Source organism: Osmerus mordax, chromosome 28 (assembly GCF_038355195.1).
Source record: "Osmerus mordax isolate fOsmMor3 chromosome 28, fOsmMor3.pri, whole genome shotgun sequence".
NCBI lineage: Eukaryota > Metazoa > Chordata > Actinopteri > Osmeriformes > Osmeridae > Osmerus > Osmerus mordax.
In genome coordinates, this window is record NC_090077.1 from 7,313,993 (window position 1) to 7,336,626 (window position 22,634).

A 22,634-nucleotide genomic window follows, 5' to 3' on the forward strand; every position below is an offset into this window, starting at 1 on the left:
CAACTTTCCATTAATGTGCTTGCATACAGCACTCTGTGAACAGCCAGCTTCTTTAGCAATGACCTTTTGTGTCTTACCCTCCTTGTGCAGGGTGTCAATGACCGTCTTCTGGACAACTGTCAAGTCAGCAGTTTTCCCCATGATTGTCTAGCCTACTGAACCAAACTGAGAGACCCTTTAAAGGCTCAGGAAACCTTTGTAGGTGTTTTGAGTTAATTAGCTGATTAGAGTGGGACACCATGAGTCTTCAATATTGAACTTTCACAATATTCTAATTTGAGATACTTATTTTATTTTTTGGCTGTCAGTTATAATCATCAAAATTAAAAGAAATTTGAAATATATCAATCTGTGTAATGAATCTGTATAATATAGGAGTTTCACTTTTTGAATCGAATTACTGAAATAAATCAACTTTTTGATGATATTCTAATTTATTGAGATGCACCTGTATGTAGTTCAGTTGATGTGGCGTGTCTTCCACTGCGCAGAGGATAGACGGCAAGCATGCTGGCTTGCAAAGTACATTTACATTTAGTCATTTAGCAGACGGACTTACAGGCTATACTACTTAATAGGTCAGAAAAATATTTTGTATTGTAGTAGTTTGAAATGGAGGTCAATGGCAGTTTAAAATGTATATGTACTACTATGTAGTAGTACATGTAGGCAGTGGTGTAGTCTACGTGATACGCAGGTATACGCCGTATACCCACTAGGAAAAGCCGTATACCCACTTATAAAGGTGCGATGATACGTAACAACATCGTTTTGTGACAGAACGTTCCCGCTTTTATTCATAAATTCTCCCCATGAATCAGTGACAATTGGATCTTTGGGGCTTCCGTTGCCGTGCCCTGGATCTGTCGTGACGTCACTTAAAGTTACTAAGCAACAACAAGTTGTTTGGCTCCGGCTGGCTTAAAAAAAAGACGTTGTTTGGCTGTCATTCTTTGCGCGGTGTTTCATTTCTCGCAACTACGTAGAGTTTGAACTACGTTTTAAAATAACGAGATATGAAACGTAAACAGACCCAAATAACACTACTTCAGTGTTTTCAAAAGTCTGTCGGGTCCGGTGACACTGCAGCTCCCAGTCTCAGATCATGATGATCCGATCGTAAACGTTACCACAGAAAACCAGCCAGAAAATTCTACCGCAACGTTGCTGTTACCTTGTAAGTGCAGTAACTTACATATGATATTGTGTGTTGTTAAGGATTGTGTAACTGGGTAGTGGAGAATAATACAAGGTTAAATATCGGACCAAGTTATTTGTAGTTTAACGTAAGTAATGATGCAATCACAAGATACACAATGAAAACAACACAAGATGTTCGTAGTCTAGTACAATGAATCAGTCGATGATGCAACAGCAGTCTCACAGAAACAGTCTCAGAATAGGACAAACGAAGGCCTTCTTTGAGAAAGTGGTCGTGACAGAGATCAGAGAGAGTTCTGCCCACTCCAAGTTCTGTCTCCCTGTCCTCGGGAGACAGGTCTTGTACCCCCCAGAGAGGGAGGTCTGTGACAGGCGATTGGTCAGAAGACCGTGGGGTGAGAATGTGGTTGTCCAATTGAATGTCCAGGGCGTTCATGGTGGCACAAGGTGGGCAGTCCAAGGATCTGGTAATGTTCGGAGAGGGAGGGGGCGGAGAAGACCCACAGGTCTACTCAGGGAGGGGGGCAGACAAGACCCACAGGTCTGAGGTAATCCAAGGGAGGGGGGCTCCAGGGAAGGGAGTAGATCGCCCCAAGGTCCTGATGGCGTGCAGGGAGATGGGAGCTGCGCCTCCAAGGAAGGGGGGGGGGGGGGGGGGTCGTGTCTCCAGGAGAAGGGGTGAGGCAGACCAGACCAGGGTCGATGATGTATGGGGGAAGGTGGGGCAGGGTCTCCAAGGGGAGGGGTAGTGTGAAAGGGGGGACAGGGGCGTGGTCTCCAAGGGAATGCGACCTCAGAACAGAGTATATCCAAAGGTGGTCAGACCGGCTGATCTGACCCGTCCTTAAGCAGAGAAGAGTTACTGTCCCAACATTACCTTATCTCCCAAGTTGACACTTTTACTCCCAAGCGCTGAGAGGCCCTTTTGTGCTCACTGCGGTCCCTGAGCATCACAAACTCGCCTCCCAAAACAGTTTGCCTGACATCGGCATTCTTGCCCACACACCGAAGTTACAATTTAGCATGATCTTACTTTACACAGATACATTTCAGCAGGACCTTACTTGCACAGAAAGCATCATGTTGCATGATCTCATATGTTCTTTATTAAATCAATTGATCACAATTGGATACATGTTTTAGTATAGAGCATTACATAATATGTGTATATATGTATATAAGGTAGTGATTGCAGTTATAGCAGCATTGATTAGCAGTATAGTTATCATTCCTTCACAGTGTCTGTGTCTGTGCGTGTGCCTGAGTACAGCAGTAAACAGAATACAACGTTTATATTTCCTTGTTTCAGATGATGAGAGATGGTGAAAACTCCTGGCCAGCATTGTGGACTGAAAGTCAAGCTAGGGAGTTTAAGAAAGTTAGGTAAATATCAGCACACATGCAAAGTTGATAAGCAATGGAAATTCATAAGGTCAATTACAATGCAAACTAGAGAGGGTACAATTTCTGGGGAAATTGTAGGGTGTGCTTGCTTGCGTCGGTTGCACGGGTTCGTTTTTGAATGACATTTTCAACTGATATTTCTGTATATTTTATATAAAAATGCATACTTATTATTTATAAAGATTACATAGATTTAAAAGCATTTTTTTTTTTGCTGCTCATTTACAACTGAAAATACGAGTGAAGTGTAGAATGAAATAGATGTCTTCTCATTTCCTCTGCAAGAGGCAGCCTCATCGTTGAATCAAAACGAATACATTTGGCAGACAGAGACACTGACTGTCTCTCCACCTTCAAGAAAAGGCTCAAGACGCACTTGTTCTGGGAGTACAACGGTACTTAGGAATGGTTCGCTTGACCCGATGTTAGTTTCCTCAAGGATCACAATGATTCTTGCTCAGAGACTTGTTGCTCTTGTGGTTAGTGGTAACTGATTTTAAAAAAAATTACTCGCTGTGATATATTGTTTTTATTATTGTTGCTTGTTTTTTTCCACAGGTACACTTGCACTTATAGCGGTTCATGTTGTTTAATTGTAACTTGTTTAACTAGAGAGGGTACAATTTCTGGGGAAATTGGAGGGTGTGCTTGCTTGCGTCGGTTGCACAGGGGTCCATTTTTAAATGAAATTTTTACAACTGATATTTCTATATATTTTATATAAAAATGCATACTTATTATTTATAAAGATTACATAGATTTAAAAGCATTTTTTTTTTGCTGCTCATTTACAACTGAAAATACGAGTGAAGTGTAGAATGAAATAGATGTCTTCTCATTTCCCCTGCAAGAGGCTGCCTCATCGTTGAATCAAAACGAATACATTTGGCAGACCGGTGTAAAAATCGACCTAATCTCTATGACTTAAACGTCATTTTAAGTTTTTCCCTTCTCGTGATATTTTCAGGCATTTAGCCTACTCATTGCATTCATTCATTAATAAAGAACCCCCTTTGAAGAGTATTCTACGACGTTACCCGGCAGTAGAAGATGGAATCGCAATTCAAACAGTACCATCTGCTAACCGAAAATATGCCCCCCAAAACGTAAATAAACTTGACATTTATTTAGTGGAAAATCACTCATTCATAAAAAGCTCACTGGTAGCGATCATTGTCAGTAACAACGCAAAATGCGATATAGCCCTGTGTGGAAAAGCTGCCCCGGTAAATTGTACTACTACGGTACAGTACTAGACTACTGCTGTGTTCGTCTTGGTAGCGATTGCGTTGGTTGAATTGGATTTAACGTTCCGTTGTACGGTTTAGGCTGAAATTAATTATTTTCATGAACAGATTGACAACGTTTAGGCTGTGGCAATGAAGTTCAGGTTAGTAGTTAGATAGACTTTTGATTTAAGTAAGGGGAGTGCCGAACATGTTCTGTCGCCGTTTCACTTCCTAAACAGCTGTGTAGATGTTTTTGTAGTGTCTCGTAGGCTACAGCGTTGCAGTGATACACTGGTTTGAAACCACAGGTAATGATAATTTCACCCACAAATCGTTTACTTGTAATCCATCCATCATCATCCGCTTATCCGGGGGTCGGGTCGCGGGGGCAGCAACCTAAGCAGGGAGGCCCAGACTTTCCTCTCCCCGGCCACTTCCACAAGCTCTTCCTGGGGGACCCCGAGGCGTTCCCAGGCCAGCCGAGAGACATAGTCCCTCCAGCGTGTCCTGGGTCTTCCCCGGGGCCTCTTCCCAGTGGGACGTGCCCAGAACACCTCACCAGGGTTAGGTCACCCTCGCCGAACGGAGGGGAAACAAGTATTCCCACCCCAGCTCGACGCCTCTCACCGAGGGCAACTCCAGAGTGGAAGAGAGTCCAGCCCCTCTCAAGGAGACTGGTTCCGGAGCCGAGGCTGTGCGTTGAGGCGAGGCTCCGGCTCCTTTCCCGCCAGCGAGGTGACGTTCCACGTCCCTAGAGCTAGCTTCTGCAGCCGAGGATCGGACCGCCTTCGGCCGCCACCCGTCTCACACTGCACCCAACCCCCATGGGGCAACTGAGAACCATTGTTTGTTTTCTTCATGGTAGGTTTTTGAGCCACGCTTTGTCTGGTCCTTCGCCTGGAACCTGTTTGCCTTGGGTGACCCTACCAGGGGCTTAAAGCCCCCGACAAATTAGCTTCCAGGATCACTAGGACACGCAATCCCCTCCACCGCGGTAAGGTGGTGACTCAGGGAGGAGCCTACTTGTAATCTAATGTCATAATAAATCCTACAACGAAAATGTAGTTGTGAGGAATGTTTATTTTAACAATTGAAAACAGATGTATCATAGACAGATATGACATCATAGAGATGTCATATCACAAAGTAAAATTAGTAAATAGTTATCACCCTGGCCTCTTTGCTTGTGGCGTTTCTCCAGCTGCCTTGCAGTAAAGCAGTTAGCTTAGCTATCTCCCAGAAGTTAACGAGCTGCTAAGCTAATGTTCTGCTAGAGGTAGTCACGCGAGTTTTCGTGACGTTAGTGACGTAAGTAGCGTCATTGACTGTGGCTAGCAAGTTAGCCACCGTTAGCTTCACTTTTCGCCACAAAAACTTAATTTCTACTTAAACCATGCAACGGAACGTAAATCCCAATAGAAGCAACTCAATCGCTACCAATACGAAACTTTTGACACCTAGGTTGTCTATGTAGGCCAAATATTGACTGAGTTTTAGGGGGGCAAAAAGAATAATAATATATATGTGAGAGAACAAAGGTTGTGCCCTTGCCGAAGGCAAAGCACACAATAATAATAATATATATATGAGAGAACTAAGGTTGGGCCCTTGCCGAAGGCAAAGCACACCCAATAATATATATGTGAGAGAACAAAGGTTGTGCCCTTGCCGAAAGCAAAGCACACACAATGAGAATAAATTCATGGTCATCTTAAATGTGCATTACATTACACAATTGAATTACTAAATGGTAATAACAATCAAGGAATAGTTGGAGCACTCAGACTGGAACCATGCCAAGAATGAAGCTCTAGGACATGTTTATTAATTAAAAACTATTTACGTTTTTAATTAATAGTAATACAGACAAATACAGATTACTTTTGAGTAAATTTGGGCCCTGTTGAGCAGATGTTATTGCTAATAGATACAAAACTTGAATGCTGATATTAGTCATGGTTTTGTATACTTCCAGGTTGTGCGTTCTGCAGCTCAACAAAATCAACCACCATCTTTACTGAAAAAAGAATATCCATATCTGAGGAATGGGTGTACTTTAAGATCCAGTACAAACAGATCCACAGCTCTTTCTTCTTTGCGTAACAAAATTAAAAGACATGAGACATCGACGGCACATGAAATAGCCCAGGAACTCACTGAAAAGGGTAGGCAGGATGTACTTGTAACTTTGGTGAAAACTATGTCAGAGACTGTGTTGGCTGAGACAGATGCTGTATTTAGAACAGCATACTACCTTGCAAAGATGAACCGACCTTTCACTGACCATGACAATCTTATTGAGCATCAGGAACAAAATGGTGTTAACATGGGCACTAGTCTCCACTCGAGGTACAGTTCCACAAAAATCGTAGAACACATAGCAAAAGAGATGCAGAACAAAATAGTTAACACTATTGTGTCATCTCCAAGCAAATTGTCTGTTCTCATTGACGAGGCTACATCTCTCAGCCACAAATCTGCCATGATTGTAAACGTTAAAGCCTCAGTAGATGGAGCTACTCCTGAATTTGTGTTCCTAGAGCTAGTTGAGCTGGAGAGTAAAAGGGCAGAGGGTATAGAAGAAACTTTACTTAACTGTCTAGACACTGCAGGCTTCAGTGAAGAGTGGCTTCAAACAAATTGGGTCTCATTGTTTCTGATGGAGCCAGTGTAATGTTAGGCAAGAACTCTGGTGTGGCAACCAGGCTCACTGCAAGGTACCCTAACATCTTCACATGGCACTGCATGAACCACCGTTTGGAATTGGCTGTATCTGATGCTGTGGATGAGGTTCAGGCAGTGAATCACTTCAAAGCTTTTATGGAGAAGATCCACAACCTGTACAGTCAGTCTAATAAAAACTCACGGGAGCTTCTGGAAGCAGCGCAAGAAGGCTCAGAAGTCCTGAAAATTGGCAGAGTTTTATCTACGCGATGGGTGGCCAGCAGCTTCCGTTCTGTAAAGGGTGTGTGGAGATCCTATGAAGCACTCAACAGACACTTTGAAAATGCTGCAGGGGACGTAACAAGAAACAGCAAAGAGATACAAACTTACAGAGGCCTGGCACGTCGTATGCAAAGCAAGGAATTTCTGTGTGACCTTGGATGTATGATGCACTGTCTGAGCTTGCAAACCTGTCCAAGCAACTCCAGGCCCATTCAGTCACACTTGAGAGCAGACCAGCTTCTGAAGCGCACCATCAGAGTGCTGGCATCATTCAAAGACACCCCAGGAGAGAAATCAAAGGAGGCACTGACAGCACAGGCTTTGGGACAATTTAGATCAGTTCCACTCGAGTCAAATGCAAAGCTCACACCAATCAATGCAAAGCAGTTCCTACAAAGTCTGATTAACAACATGGAGAAGCGCCTCTCATTTGAAGGTGAAATGCTTCATGATCTCAGCATTGTGGATATAAGCAACTGGCCATCAACACCTGGCATACGGCATGTGGAGGCACAAGTAAAAAGACTGTGCAGGCGGTTCAATCTTTGTGAAGAGCAAGCAGTAAATGGTATGAGAGATTTCCTTGAGCACCCAGACAGTGAGCCTGAAAGCCTAAAACCTCTCATAAGATGCATGCAGACCATCCCTTGCAGCACTGCTGAGTGTGAAAGGGGCTTCAGTCTCATGAAGTCTCGCCTCATGAACAATGTTTGCACTGACAAGAGATCTAGACTGTTGTTGTCCAATGTGATGATGATCAATTGTTTGTTTGTGTTTTCTATATGTATTTTTATGTATCAATGTAAAGCACTTTGGCTTCCCCTGTGGTTTTTTAAATGTGCTATATAAATAAAGTTGATTGATTGATTGATCAATGGGCCCCCTGTAAGACTTTCTAAGCCAAGAAAGTATGTGACAACATGGACAAGAAGCCATCGCTCCGCCACACAACCAAGGAGGAAATGCACACCTCAGTTCCCTGAGTACAAACATATTTGTAAAGCATTGTAGACTACCAGGCTGCCCACCCATCTCTGTAGTGACTTAAGGCTATGTTAAAATAGCCAAAAGAGGATCTGACGATTTTCTGCAGGGTACTGCGTCAGTGAAGGGGTGTCGATTAAATGGCTCATTTGTGTGAGGTTTTGTTGTGTTCAGGTTAGGTTGCGTTTCTCAAAAAGTTAAATCAGCTCATCTGTTCTCAACTTTAACCCTCGTGCTGCCTTCGAGTCACATGACCCAAAGGTTCATAACGAACCATCGTTGTGTTTACCCAATTTTACCCAATACAAAAACAAATAAAAATAATTTTCTTTTAACCATTCCAATGTGGGGGGTCTGAGACAGCCCAACAGTTAAAAGAAAATGATTTGTCGCAATACGACGGTGGGTCACAATGACTGATGGGTCAGAATGACCCGAAGATAACACAAGGGTTAAGTGTTGTTTTTCCAGGGCTTTAAATAAATGCCATCAATACTGAAACATCAGTTGTCCGTGTACAGTTTGTATATGGAAACGTCACAGTGCTTGGTGTATGGGGTGTCGCTCTGGGACAGGCGAGTATGAGGCTGGGAGGGGAAAATCACAGTGTACTCACTACAAAAAAAATTACTACACCACTGCATGTAGGCCCTACTAGTTATTGTATAACTGTATATTTCGTATTTTCAAATACAAATTGGTCCACATCATGCCCAAGAACTTTCTAGCAAGACTGACATTTGCAAATACTCAGTGGTTTCTTACACGATAACGTACCAATGATGTTGGTTTTGTCAACAATCTGGCTAGGCTTTGATACTCCAGAAACCAAAGTAGTTAAGCTGTTTTGGTCATTTTTAAGAAACCGCTGTCACTCCATAACATCAAACTTGAGAACACACATGCAGTCTTTTCATCCCGAATGTCACTTTCTTAACATTTGTCTTAACATAATAGGCTACATTACACCAGGCCCGGAGTGGGTAATCGGGAGAATTCCCGGTGGGCCGCTTCACTTTTGGGCTGATCGAGGATTTTTTGTTGTTGACATTTGTCACGTTAGTCTGTCTTCTCTTATAGGCTACACACTTTCCGCATTCTGACACCTCAGCCTCTGCATGGGTATCATGTGAGATAGTTCTACCCTCCCAAATAGAGTTGGTTCCATAGCCCGTCTTTTCCAAAAAGTTTTCTCAGATAGGCTACCAATAGCTGGGCCGGGCGGCCCTACCGTAATGATACGCGTCAGGGAGGATGGATGGGAGGAAGCCAGGAGGGGCTAAAAAAGCCAGGTTTGAGAAAATACCCGCAAGCCGATAGCTGAAATTAATTTTAAAAATGTATGATTCACACAAAAGAGTGGAGAGACACTGACTGTCTCTCCACCTTCAAGAAAAGGCTCAAGACGCACTTGTTCCGGGAGTACAACGGTACTTAGGAATGGTTCGCTTGACCCGATGTTAGTTTCCTCAAGGATCACAATGACTTTTGCTTAGAGACTTGTTGCTCTTGTGGTTAGTGGTAACTGATTTAAAATTGTTGTACTTGCTGTGATATTGTTTTTATTATTGTTGCTTGTTTTTTTTCCACAGGTACACTTGCACTTATAGCGGTTCATGTTGTTTAATTGTAACTTGTTTAACTACATGCTCTTATGGTTCTTCCCTTTGGCACTTACTTTGGTTGTTCACAATGTGTGCTTCATGTTTTGGCTACTTGCAATGTTTTTGTGTTCTTGTTGTTATGATCAGTGACCTATGCACTTTGTAAAGCTCTCTCTTAGAAGTCGCTTTGGATAAAAGCGTCTGCTAAATGAATAAATGTAAATGTAAAAGAGGGTGTGGAAGCTGAACTGCTTCATCTAACAAAGCTAAGTGCTTAAATACAATGCGGGAGAATAAGTTTGAACGTTGTGAAGCAATCGAAGAAATAGTTGAATTTCAAGAGGCAGTGTGGAAGCTGAACTGCATCATCTAACAAAGCTAAGAGCTTTGCCTACAATCAAGCCTACAATGCGGGAGAAGCTGAAAGCTGAACTGTTAAACAGAAGAAGTAGGCTAGCTAGTCGTAACAAGAATATTATAGTTTTAACAGCTGAAATTATAGTTGGGATAGTAATAGCAGTAGCAGATGTAGCCTATTGTTCAGTGCGTTTACTCGTCTTTCTTAGTAGGATTCAATGTGTTGATTGAATGAAACATACAGCAGTAGGGCCGATACAGGAACACACGGCGACACTTTGTTGCAGAAGGATGATGGTGCAAGTCTTGTCCGTGGAGCATACAACGATTAATAAAAATAATCATGTAGACGCGTTTATTGAGTAATCGCATGACTAATTACACGTGTAAACGGAGTAATCGTATTATTGGCATAAACCGACAATTGCTAGTAATCGGGTTTCTCATGGTCAAGTAAACGCACTTAGTGGCGTAAATAATAGAATAAAACAGTTCCATTAGCAATAGTAGTAAAAGAGATATTGCGGACGTTCTAGACTCCGACGTAAGACATCTAGTGTTTATATATATCTATGGTAGCTACGCCTGGTTTTAAGATGCGCGTCCTTGTGAAAATGCGAAAGCGTCGATCGTTGACAAGCAACACATTTAAGAGCCTATCCAAAGCGCACTTAGCTAGCCTATCTCCCTTCAAAACAAGCCATGGATTTAAAAAAGAAAGAAAAGGAAAATACATTTTACTGATAAAGAAATTAGAAAACTTCTAGAGTTGTTTACTCAGAATAGAAGCGTGCTCACGGGGAAATGTAATAATATCAACACAAACAAACAGAAACAATCAGCTTGGAAATCGATCACCAATAAAATTAACAGTGGATTTGTGCGATCACGGACAACTTTTTCTCGCCTTAATGTCCTTTCCATATGTTGCCTATAAACAAGACGCGCTGCATGTGCGATCAAACTGTTGTACATTATAATTACCATGGATATTAGTCCGATTTTCCAACTTACGCCTGCTCCCCACTAGGTGTAAAATGTACACCCAGGTGCAGCACATAAAGGGCTTAAGTCTAACTGGTGCACTAGTCGTAACTTTCAGTTCTACGTCGGACGTAGCGTTACACCCAGGCGTACGCCCAGCTGGTGCACTCGGCTCCCGAAGCTGCCCTCCACTCTAAGCGTTTCAGTCTGCACTCTAGGGTTTCACGTACACACCCATGTAAATCTCAGAAACGGCTTGAAAAAGTCATGAAACATAATCAGTGATATTGAAAAAAGTTGAATCGATACCAAACAGCTGAATTTAAAAAAATAGTTTAGGGTTTTGTCAACATTTTAAAGTTTAAATGGGGACTCTAGCTGAAAGATTGAGGAAGAAGAAGGATTTGGAAGTTGAAGAAGTTTAAAGAAGTTTGAGAGGATTTGAAAGTAATCTACATTGGAAAACCATGTTAAAAATATTATGAATATTGATTTATATTAATTCAAGCATAAGAGGTACAAAGCTGAAAAGTCATAGCAGGAATGGGATGAAACTGCTGAATTTTTTGATAGCTGAACGGTTTTAATAGCTGAAGATTTGAAGGCGCTGAAACGTGCCACGAAAGAAATAGAATAAGAAGAACTAGAAAAGGCATTTCCTGCTGAAAATGCGTTGGAATGCTGAAAACTGAATTATTATTTTTTTAATGGCTGAAAATACAGAAATGAGAAAATACCCTCAAGCTGAAAGCTGAAATTGATTTTAAAAATGTGTGATTCACACAAAAGAGGGAGTGTGGAAGCTGAACTGCATCATCTAACAAAGCTAAGAGCTTAAATAGCCTACAATGCGGGAGCAGCTGAAAGCTGAACTGTTAAACAGAAGGTAACATTTGCAGGTAACTTTTATTGACGTAATCAAATAAATGGGGTGCTAGTTTACCCATTTCGGATTGGTTTCAAACTTAGCAAAAATCAGGAAAAAATATTCTATGAAAAAGCTAGTAGTATCAGCCAGGTTCGAGAATCGAACAAAAATAATTGGGGGAGATAGTTTTGTAAATGTTGACTGGAGTTAATAGAATAAAAACGACCGGAAGAGTCGGAAGTCAAACACAAAATGCAATACCACCTACATCCACCGGGGCCGTTGCTTCAAGCCGAGGGGTGGGGGCTTGCACTAAGCCCGCAGAGGTTAGTTAGAGTTACCAATAGTCAACGGCTGTATGAGATCTGCTAAGCGTATAATCACAGTAAAGTACAGTAATGATTCAACCAACGTCTGTTCATTTCAAACACAAAACAAGAACATCACATTGGCGACGAGGATAAAGACACAGAACCAAGAAACGTTTTTGCACTCACAAGAAAATTAAAAGGGGAAAGAATAGTGGACTTGGCTCAACGAAGCGGGAAGACCACAAGTGGCTAGCTGGAACGCTAACCTGAGGAGGACAACGAGTTGCTAAAAAAGAAAAATAGGAGAAAAGAAGAAAAATGCCACTTGGGAACACTATGGCTCTGCCAAGTTTTGATACCGAAACGGATCCGAGCTCAGTAGGACCACGCTGGACGAAATGGATAAAAAGGTTTGAGAACTATATTAAAGCAGTAAATATTGCCGGAGATGCTAGGCAAAAAGCATTGCTACTGCATATGGCAGGAGAGCGTGTGCATGATATCTATGACACGTTCGCAACAGAAGAAGATAAGTTTGCAGACGTCAAGCAGAAGCTAGGCACGTATTTCGCGCCTAAAAAGAACGTCCAGTATCAAGTATATATGTTCCGAAAAGAAGTGCAACAGCCTGGCGAGAATCTAGACGCATACTGTACCAGACTACGCATCAGGGATGGAAATTAGCCCCCGACACCAGCCAAATGCGGGTGATTTTGAGTTGTGGCGGGTAAACTCGCTACACCTACCGGCCACCATGGCGGGTAAAAAAAATTGCATAGCCTACTGTTTTACCCGGACACTTCCAAAAAATGTGGCGTTACATCGCAGGCGTTAATAGGTCCGCTGAGAAAACATCTCAGGAGGAGCCAGTTGACAAAGACGCGAAAGTTAAAAAACGTTTTTTTAAAGAACGATGGAGAAAAGCAGACAATGGGGAGTCCCGCGATTGGTTAGTTTACGACGAGACAAATCTGATAATGTACTGCTCTGTATGTCGCCAACACGCTTCAGAAGATGCCAAAACTAATAGTTTCATTCATCACTCATTTAATGAAATGTATATCAGTTTGTGGTTTGTGTATGTATAAGATAGAAAGAGAAAGTGTCAGTGTTTCATTGAGATTTGAGAGAAAGTGCATTTCCTGTAGAAAATGCGTTGGAATGCTGAATATTTTTTTGGGCTGAAAATACAGAAATTAGAAAATATCCAAAAGCTGAAATGAATTTCAAAAATGTGTGAGTCACACAAAAGAGGCAGTGTGGAAGCTGAACTGCATCATCTAACAAAGCTAAGAGCTTAAATAGCCTACAATGCGGGAGAAGCTGAAAGCTTAACTGTTAAACAGAAGAAGTAGGCTAGCTAGTCGTAACAAGAATATTATAGTTTTAACAGCTGAAATTATAGTTGGGATAGTAATAGCAGCAGATGTGTGCATTGAGTGTGTTTACTCGGCTTTCTTAGTAGGATTCAATGTGCTGATTGAATGAAACATACAGCAGTAGGGCCGATACAGGAAGACACGGCGACACTTTGTTGCTGAAGGATGATGGTGCAAGTTTTGTCCGTGGAGCATACAACGATTAATAAAAAGAATCATGTAGATGCGCTTATTGAGTAATCGCATAACTAATTGTTGGAATGCTGCTTCAGCATTCCAAGTATTGTTCTTTGAATCTTTATTCAACTTCTTCTATTTCTTCCAAGACACCTTTCAGCGCCTTCAAATCTTCAGCTATTAAAACCGTTCAGCTATCAAAAAATTCAGCAGTTTCAGGCCATGGGTGCTATGACTTTTCAGCTTTGTACCTCTTATGCTTGAATTAATATAAATCAATATTCATAATATTTTTAACATGGGTTTCCAATGGAGTTTTCTTTCAAATCCTCTCAAACTTCTTTAAACTTCTTCAACTTCCAAATCCTTCTTCTTCCTCAATCTTTCAGCTAGAGCCACCATTTAAACTTTAAAATGTTGACAAAACCCTAAACTATTTTTAAATAATTCAGCTTTTTGATATCTATTCAACTTTTTTCAATATCACTGATTATGTTTCATGACTTTTTCAAGCCGTTTCTGAGGTTTACATGGGTGTTTACGTGAAACCCTAGAGTGCAGACTGAAACGCTTAGAGTGGAGGACAGCGTTGAAAAAATATTTCTAGTTTGCCAGCTTTGCCACAATTTTTGCTCGTCATGCTTCATTTTTGGATCAATAGATGGCTAATTTTGTGCTGGTCGTAGACAGTTGTCTGTGGAATCCAACAGATGTACACATTTGTTCAGAGCCCCACGAAAGCGAGACAAAGTCCAACTCTCGCCCCATAGAGACCAATGCAAATATGGTGACAAAATCGTCAGAGAAAGCAAAAAGAACAAGATTTTGAAACTGCCGGTAGAGTCGTATTTCTGACCGGACAGAAATATAAAGGACATCTCTGGTTTCGGCAGAGTCTTGGGTCTCGGAAAATATCCTTATTTTTTGGATTGGGAGTATAGTTTTGCGTCTAGGTCAACTTGTTTGAGGTGTGGATGCTAGGTAAATGTTCGTTTTTCTCTCTGCCTAGCTCGTTAGCCATCACAGCTGCGCCATCACCGTGGCAACCAAACAAACACGCACCAGGAAAGCAAAAGGAACACGTTTTCGAAACTGCAGGTAGAGTCGTATTTCTGACTGCACAGACATAGAAAAAATATCTCTGGTTTAGGCAGAGTCTTGGGTCTCGGAAAATATCCCTATTCTTTGGATTGGACGTACAGTTTTGCGTCTCGGTTAACTTGTGTGAGGTGTTCTAGCTACATTTCTGTTATTCTCTCGTATAATCGAGCTAGCGCGATGGCTCTCCATAACTAAAAACGGTTCGACTTTTTTTCCACAATCGACCAAATTGGCCAAACAAGGTATGTACATTGAGCTTAAAGTGTACATAATCAAGCTAGATCGTTTTTATTTTAGCAAGTTTAACAGAAATTTGCAAAAATCGAGGCTCAAGACTGTCATAGCTGACCATCACGAACAGCCAAAAACAAGTTTTTTCCTTAAGTATGACACTTAAGTGTAAATTTCTCCTTAGCTAAGGGATTTACTTAAGGGGGTTGCACAGAATCCCTTAAATGGTTTCCTTAGCTAAGGTGAAACGTTAAGGGATTTACTACATTAAACGTGATTTCACAGCAATAAAATTCGACCGTTTCCACGGTGACCGCGTCTGTTCAGTTTAATCGTTAGTAGGCCTACATCACCTTACAAGAGCTACAGTAGAGCTAAAAATGGAAGAAAAAAAGGCAAGAAAACCGAATTGGTCAGAGGAGGAAAAGATTGTCCTTCTACAGGAATATAGCAAAAGAAAACACATACTGAAAAGTAAATTCGATCCGCACATAACAGCCCACAAAAAACTACGAATGTGGGAGGAAATAGCAACCAACATAAACTCACAAAGTTTGATCAAACGGTCAATTTCAGAAATTCCAAAAAAATATGATAACTTAACTGTAATGTCCAAAAAAGAGATCACGCATTTCAGGACGGAGTCCAACAAAACTGGTGAGATCAACTTTACTTGTAGGTGTAGCTTACTGTAGTTTCTACACAGTAACGTTTTGTAACATTTACTGTTACAGTAGCTAGTCGAGGTAGACTAGCCGACCCGTAAATAGCCTTCATGTTTAGACTGCAGCAGCACAGTAGCCTATACAGAGTGCTATAAAACAACTACATTGACATAAAATACATTTTGTTTGGAATACATTTTCAGGTGGTGGTCCACCTCCAAAACCACTTTCAGATGAGGCAGTGATGGTAGCAAACATCATTGGTAGCGACTCACCTACTATGGTTGAGATTACTGGCGGAGGAGAGAGCGGTGGTCAATTGGAAAGGTAGCGAGTCATTAGTTTATGCCTAATTCATGATATTATTGTTAGGGGAATGACTGTGAAGTAAAACACTAAAACCCTCTTCAGTGAGCCAGATGATGCAAGTAACGTTGCAAACGCAACGACAGTCCGGTGTTGCAGCCCAGAGAACCCTCACCCTCGGACACAAAAAGTGTCAAAGTAAGAAGATATCTAACAAAGTAGCTTATTCAGTTATCGAATATAATTCTTCTTGAAGTGTAGTTAAAGTTCACATAGCCCTATCTTTACCGTCTTATATTACCTTTGTGCACGTCGGCTATAATGTTGCATTATCGCATATCCCCTCTTTTTTTCATTGCAGAGAAACCGGAGATCCTACCATCTTATCACTCCAAAGGGAAGTTTTGCTTCTCCAAAAACAAAAATTTGAGATACAAATTGAGAACTTGAACGTGGAGCAGAGAAATTTGAACATGCAGAATATTTTATTACAGTACAAGATGAGCAAGCTCCCTGAAGAATCCTTAGGCATAACATTAACTGTTATGGAAGAATAGTCATATTTACAACAAAATCAAAACAAAATAAAAAAATATCAAATAATTAACTTTCAATAAAAAAATACAATTTGCATGCATTATTCACGCCTACGGTGTTAATACAGTCTGTAAAAATACCACTTTGACACACTTGCAAGATGATCCGCTGGTTAGATGTAGCATGATCTTATTTACTACCCACAATAGTTCAACTTTTTTGCAGCAGCATTTTAATCAGTTAGCTCCAGATCCTCTCTAAAATACATTTCAGACCAATTTGAAACCTGAGCAAATGACTTTCTACTACATTTTCAAATTCTTCTGAATTATTTCTCTTTTTGCATTGTTCTTCTCTTTTCTGTAGTTTTATGCCTTCGTCCAGCTCCTGCCCCTTTCAAAAATACCTTTCGGGCGCTTTGAAGCTTCAGCTTATAACTTTCTACTAAATGTTCACTATTTTCAGCTTTTTTAGCATGGTCAGCTATCCCCATTCAGGTTTTCGGCATTCTCACTGCTGTTTGGCAGGAACAGCCTTTTCTAGTTAGTTATGCGATTACTCAATAAGCACGTCTACATGATTCTTTTTATTAATCGTTGTATGCTCCACGGACAAAACATGCACCATCGTCCTTCTGCAACAAAGTGTCGCTGTGTCTTCCTGTATCGGCCCTACTGCTGTATGTTTCATTCAATCAACACATTGAATCCTACTAAGAAAGCCGTGTAAACGCACTCAATGCACACATTTGCTACTGCTATTACTATCCCAACTATAATTTCAGCTGTTAAGACTATAATATTATTTTTATGACTAGCTAGCCTAGGCCTACTTCTTCTTCTGTTTAACAGTTCAGCTTTCAGCGTTTCAGCGTTGTTAGATGATGCAATTCAGTTTCCACACTGCCTCTTTTGTGTGACTCACACATTTTGACATTCATTTCAGCTTGTGGGTATTTTCTCATTTCTGTATTTTCTGCAATTTAAGAAAAATAATTTCATCTTTCAGCATTCCAACGCATTTTCAGCAGGAAATGCCTTTCTAGTTACACATGTAAACGGAGTAATCGTATGGCATAAACCGACAATTGCTAGTAATCGGGTTTCTCATGGTCAAGTAAACACACTCAGTGGCGTAGTAGAATAAAACAGTTCCATTAGTAATAGTAGTAAAGGAGATATTAGCAGCACCTGCAGAGTCACTTCTTGTAAATTGTATTAGGTTGAAATACTATCAAACTCTGTCTTGTGACTCCACTAATCAGCTAATACCAATCACCTGCGTGAGACTGAGTGGTGCGTGTCTGTCGTTGCCAAGGTGATGGTGCAGCTATGATTGCTAACGCGCTGAGGGGAGAGAATAACAGAAATGTAGCTAGAATCCACACCTCAAACAAGTTAACCTAGACGCAAAACTATACGTCCAATCCAAAAAATAAGGATATTTTCCGTGACCCAAGACTCTGCCGAAACCAGAGATGTCCTTTATATTTCTGTGCATACAGAAATACGACTCTACCGGCAGTTTCAAAAGCTTGTTCTTTTTGCTTTCTCTGACGATTTTGTCACCAGATTTGCATTGGTCTCTATGGGGCGAGAGTTGGACTTTGTCTCGCTTTCGTGGGGCTCTGAACAAATGTGTACGTCTGTTGGATTCAACAGACAACTGTCTACGACCAGCACAAAATTAGCTATCTATTGATCCAAAAATTAAGCATGAAGAGCGAAAATTGTGGCAATGCTGGCAAACTATAAATATTTTTTCAACAACATCCGAAGCTGCCCTCCACTCTAAGCGTTTCAGTCTGCACTCTAGGGTTTTACGTACACACCCATGTAAATCTCAGAAACGGCTTGAAAAAGTCATGAAACATAATCAGTGATATTGAAAAAAGTTGAATAGATATCAAAAAGCTGAATTATTTAAAAATAGTTTAGGGTTTTGTCAACATTTTAAAGTTTAAATGGTGGCTCTAGCTGAAAGATTGAGGAAGAAGAAGGATTTGGAAGTTGAAGAAGTTTGAGAGGATTTGAAAGAAAACTCCATTGGAAAGCCATGTTAAAAATATTATGAATATTGATTTATATTAATTCAAGCATAAGAGGTACAAAGCTGAAAAGTCATAGCACCCATGGCCTGAAACTGCTGAATTTTTTGATAGCTGAACGGTTTTAATAGCTGAAGATTTGAAGGCGCTGAAAGGTGTCTTGGAAGAAATAGAAGAAGTTGAATAAAGATTCAAAGAACAATACTTGGAATGCTGAAGCAGCATTTATAGGATCATAGTTACAGGACACTAAATCTTTGATGTTTGGGGTAATGGTGATACCAAGCTATTTAAATCCATTTACTGCATTATTGAAAGGATGGTTCATCACCGGGGTTATTCGCTCCTGCTTATTCAGAAACATGATAGAAGATTTTGTTTAATTTACTTTAAAGCCTGAACATTTTCCGAACGTGTCAATTAAATTAGTCAGATTAAGAATTTAGTTATTTAAATCTGTTAGAAGTAAAAGGGTGTCATCAGCATACATTACAATGCGATGTTCAGTGTCCGATACTTTTATCCCTGAAATTGAGGGGTGCAATCTCACCACAATTGCAAACGGCTCCATTGCTAAAACAAATAACATTGGCGAGAGAGGCCACCCCTGACTGGTACCTCTTGTGAGTTTGAAGGGAGGTGATATTAAATAGTTGGTGAGGACCTCTGCCATTCGGTCAGTTTAAAGTGTCTCAATCAATTTTCGGAAGTAGTTACCAAAGCCAAAGTGAGATAACGCATCAAATAAATAGCTCCACTCCACCCTGTCGAATGCTTTTTCAGCATCTAAAGATAAAATGGCAGTGTCGGGGGTTTCCTTCTTCGAATGTATCAAATTCAACACCCTTCTGACGTTATGAAAGGCTTGACGGTTTTTCACCAAGCCATTCAGATCCGGATTGATAAATCGGGAGCACCGGTTCCAGTCTTCTAGCCAATACTTTAGCGATAATGTTAGCATCAGTGTTAAGCAGTGAAATAGGCCTATATAATGTGCAGTTGGTAGGGGACTTATTGGGTTTCAAATAAGTGATATCAGCGCATTCCTCAGGGAATCTGGCAGACGACCCTGTTGAAAGGCCTCCTGGAGGCTACCTTATAGATATCAACTGGAAGGCCATCTGGGCCTGCGGCTTTACCGCCCCTCATATTGGTAATGGCGTCAGCAATTTCTGAGGCATCTAGTTCCATATCCATATGTCCTTTAAAATCGACTGGTATGGAAGGAATACAAAGGCTGCCCAGGAATTCAGATTGTATTTCCGAATTTTCTGAGGATTCAGATGTATATAATATTTTATAGTAGATGGAAAAAATATCATTAATTTCCTGAGGGTCTGTGGATATTGCTCCACTCTGAGTTTGAATTGCAGTAATTGCCCTGTCTGCCTCCAGACATCCATCCATTTTTTTATACGCCAGGCCAACAATCTCCCCGGTTTTTCACCTTGATCATAATAACTGTTTGAGCCGGATTAAACTATTTTCTGCTTTTGATGTGGACAATTCCTCATATTGGGCTTTAAGTAATGTTATTTCTTGTTTAGTTCTTGTCAAGACATCTAAAAAGGCTTCCCTTTCCAATTGTCTAATTTTGTGGTCAAGCTCATTCATTTTCAACTTAAGTTTGTTTTTGAACTGGTATAAGAAATGATCATGCCTCTGATGTATGCTTTAAAGGACTCCCATCTGACGATAGCAGAGGTCTCATCCGTATTTGTACTAAAGAACATCTCAATTTGTGCCTCTAAAAACTGCAGGAAATTCTAATCGGAAAGCCATCTGGGATGAAATCTCCATCTAGGAGTGCCTTTAATCACCCCCTGGGTTCTATATACAAGTGAAGTAGGCGAGTGGTCTGACAGTAGTATGCTGTTATAGTTACATTCTATCACAGAGGGGAACATAAAGCTGGAAATTAGGAAATAATCTACACACCCGATTCCCAAAAAGTTGGGACACTGTACAAATTGTGAATAAAAAAGGAATGCAATAATTTACAAATCTCATAAACTTTATTCACAATAGAATATAGATAACATATCAAATGTTGAAAGTGAGACATTTTGAAATGTCTCACTATCACTATTTGAAATATTGGCTCATTTTGGATTTCATGAGAGCTACACATTCCAAAAAAGTTAGGACAGGTAGCAATAAGAGGCTGGAAAAGTTAAATGTACATATAAGGAACAGCTGGAGGACCAACTTGCAACTTATTAGGTCAATTGGGCAACATTATTGGGTATAAAAAGAGCCTCTCAGAGTGGCAGTGTCTCTCAGAAGTCAAGATGGGCAGAGGATCACCAATTACCCCAATGCTGCGGCAAAAAATAGTAGAGCAATATCAGAAAAGAGTTTCTCAGAGAAAAATTGCAAAGAGTTTGAAGTTATCATCATCTACAGTGCATAATATCATCCAAAGATTCAGAGAATCTGGAACAGTCTCTGTGCGTAAGGGTCAAGGCCGGAAAACCATACTGGATGTCCGTGATCTTCGGGCCCTTAGACGGCACTGCATCACATACAGGAATGCTACTGTAATGGAAATCACAACATGGGCTCAGGAATACTTCCAGAAAACATTGTCGGTGAACACAATCCACCGTGCCATTCGCCGTTGCCGGCTAAAACTCTAGGTAAAAAAAGAAGCCATATCTAAACGTGATCCAGAAGCGCAGGCGTTTTTTCTGGGCCAAGGCTCATTTAAAATGGACTGTGGCAAAGTGGAAAACTGTTCTGTGGTCAGACGAATCAAAATGTGAAGTTCTTTTTGGAAAACTGGGACACCATGTTATCCGGACTAAAGAGGACAAGGACAACCCAAGTTGTTATCAGCGCTCAGTTCAGAAGCCTGCATCTCTGATGGTATGGGGTTGCATGAGTGCGTGTGGCATGGGCAGCTTACACATCTGGAAAGGCACCATCAATGGTGGGAGTCAGATGGCTGAGCGGTGAGGAAGTCAGGCTAGTAATCTGCAGGTTGCCAGTTCGATTCCCCGCCGTGCCAAAATGACGTTTTGTCCTTGGGCAAGGCACTTCACCCTACTTGCTTCGGGGGGAATGTCCCTGTACTTACTGTAAGTCGCTCTGGATAAGAGCGTCTGCTAAATGACTAAATGTAATGTAAATGTATTAATAGCAAGCTTACATTAGAACGTACTACCTAGTATCCAATGACTAGTTCTATTGATTAGTGAATAATGTAAGCACAAAGGAAATCCCAATTTCTTCCACAACTTCCCTTGGGGAGAATGTCCCTGTACTTACTGTAAGTCGCTCTGGATAAGAGCGTCTGCTAAATGACTAAATGTAAGTGTAATATGTAGCCTAAATTTACAGTAGCTAGCTAACGGTAGACTACAGAGAAAGTGTGATATTTTACGTCCGTTTCGGAGCGACAGAGGGAAAATATTTCAGTCAACACATTAAGTGGAACCGAAATGTGCGTTCTAATCCGGTCCGATTCCTACCGGTTGCGTAGGACCCAGTTCCATAGTGGAACCGGGTTTTGGTACCAAACCCTACTCACGGCCCACATTGCTGCAGTTTCCCGGTCGTGTAGATTCACCCTGTACAACATCCAAAAAATCAAGAGATACCTGTCTGAGGTTTCCACCCAGCTGCTAGTCCAAGCACTTGTCCTCTCCAAGTTGGACTACTACAACTCGCTGCTCGTAGGTCTCCCAGCATGCGCAACCCACCCTCTCCAGAGGATTCAGAACGCAGCAGCCCGCCTGGTCTTCAACCTACCCAGACGCTCCCATGTCACCCTGCTCCTCATCTCCCTTCACTGGCTACCCATCACAGCCCGTATCAGATTCAAGACCCTGGTACTGACCTTCTGAGCGGTGAACAGGATTGCACCTGCCTACATCCAGACTCTCCTGCAGCCTTACACCCCCACCCGCCACCTTCGGTCTTCTTCTGACAACCGCCTGGTGGTCCCACCTCTCAAGAACGCCCGCTACCAACCCAAGCTCTTCTCCTGTCTGGCCCCCCAATGGTGGAATCATCTCCCCACCTCCATCAGAGACACTGAATGTCTCCCCGCCTTCAAGAAAAGGCTAAAGACGCTCTTGTTCCGGGAGTACAACGGTACTTAAGAAAGATTTGCTGGATCTGATGTTAGTTTAGTTTATTTCCTCCAGGAACACAATTACACTTATTGAGTGACTTGTTGCACTTGTTGGTTAGTTTTTAACTGATTTAACTACTTGTACTCACTGTAAATTATATTACTGTTGCTTGCTTTCCTACAGGTACACTCTGGCACTTTTGAGGTTCATGTTGTTTAATTTGTAATTTGTTTAACTACATGCTCTTATGTTTCTTCCTATTGG

General features: G+C 41.2%; 1 pseudogene; it reads left to right on the plus strand.

The window, feature by feature from the left end:
- Nucleotides 1-1,595: 1,595 nt before the first annotated feature.
- LOC136937858 (E3 SUMO-protein ligase KIAA1586-like) lies at nt 1,596-22,397 on the plus strand (annotated as a pseudogene).
- Nucleotides 22,398-22,634: the final 237 nt, after the last annotated feature.